Below are 314 nucleotides of genomic sequence, written 5' to 3'. Positions count from 1 at the left end.
TGTTGTAGGTCTATGGTTCGACGGAGTATTAGGGCCACATTGAGGGAAAAAAAAATAATCTGAGATTTCGATAATAAAATCATAATATAACAAGAATAAAGTCATAATATTATAAAGTAGTAATTTTACGTGTTATTTTTTTTCTCGTAATATTCCGACCTTTTTTTCCTTGTTAAGTTATGACTTTGTTCTCGTAAAATAAGACTTTTTTCTTATAATGTTATGACTTTATTCTCGTAATATTACGATTTTTTTCTTATAAAGTTATGACTTTATTCTCTTAATATTACAACTTTTTTCTCGTAAAGTTGTGA

The sequence above is a fragment of the Sebastes umbrosus genome, chromosome 14 (genome assembly GCF_015220745.1).
Source record: "Sebastes umbrosus isolate fSebUmb1 chromosome 14, fSebUmb1.pri, whole genome shotgun sequence".
NCBI classification, from domain to species: domain Eukaryota; kingdom Metazoa; phylum Chordata; class Actinopteri; order Perciformes; family Sebastidae; genus Sebastes; species Sebastes umbrosus.
The sequence above is the reverse complement of the archived record's forward strand: the minus strand, read 5'-3'. Positions refer to the sequence as shown.